General features: G+C 40.5%; 1 non-coding gene across 1 annotated transcript; it reads left to right on the top strand.

The window, feature by feature from the left end:
- The first annotated feature begins 419 nt into the window (after positions 1-419).
- Positions 420-524, top strand: LOC115932487 (U6 spliceosomal RNA). Its single transcript, XR_004068765.1, has one exon. It is a non-coding gene; the product is annotated as a U6 spliceosomal RNA (small nuclear RNA).
- The last annotated feature ends 212 nt before the right edge of the window (positions 525-736 follow it).

The following is a 736-nucleotide window of genomic DNA, read 5'->3' as shown; positions in this document are numbered from 1 at the left end:
GGAAGGGAACACATTCCCACTCTTGGTTCTGAAGCTATAGCACCAGCCCCACTACCCTGGATTGTATTTCTGACTCCATCTCAAAAAAAAAAAAAATTGTGGATTTGTTTTTTTTGTTTGTTTGTTTGTTTTTTTAACCTGCATTAGGTTGTCACCCTTTTAGCTACTGTACTCTCACATAGTAGAAAGAGCAGTGAACCAGAAATGAAAAAAACTAAGTTTTAGTCTGGTTCCTTTGAACAACATTGGGTAAATGACTTTCCCTCTCTGAGCCTCAGTTTTTCATTGGTAAAATGAGCAAATTGAACCAATTATCGATAACATTCTTTTAATCTCTAATGTTCTGTGCCTGATCTGAATCTACAAATAAGGAACAAATACTAGGAGCCTCCATCTCCTACCTATCAATACGTTTGGAGTGCTTACTTAGGCAGCATAATACTAAAATTGGAACGATAGGGAGAACATTAGCATGGCCCCTGCAGAAGGACGACACACACATTCATCAACACTTCCATGTTTTTACTTAAATAAATAAAACATTTGGCTGTGTGGTGGCTCATGCCTGTAATCCCTGCACTTTGGGAGGCTGAGATGGGTGGATCGCTTGAGCTCAGGAGTCCGAGATTGGCATGGGCAACATGGCGAAACCCCATCTCTACAAAAAATACAAAAATTAATCGGGCATGGTGGTAACAGCAGAGCAGAAAGCACCAAGGCTTTGGAGTTCAGACAG

Source organism: Gorilla gorilla, chromosome X (genome assembly GCF_029281585.2).
Source record: "Gorilla gorilla gorilla isolate KB3781 chromosome X, NHGRI_mGorGor1-v2.1_pri, whole genome shotgun sequence".
In the NCBI taxonomy this organism is placed as follows: Eukaryota; Metazoa; Chordata; class Mammalia; order Primates; family Hominidae; genus Gorilla; species Gorilla gorilla.
Note: the sequence above shows the minus strand (reverse complement) of the source record. Positions and strands in the feature narration are given on the sequence as shown.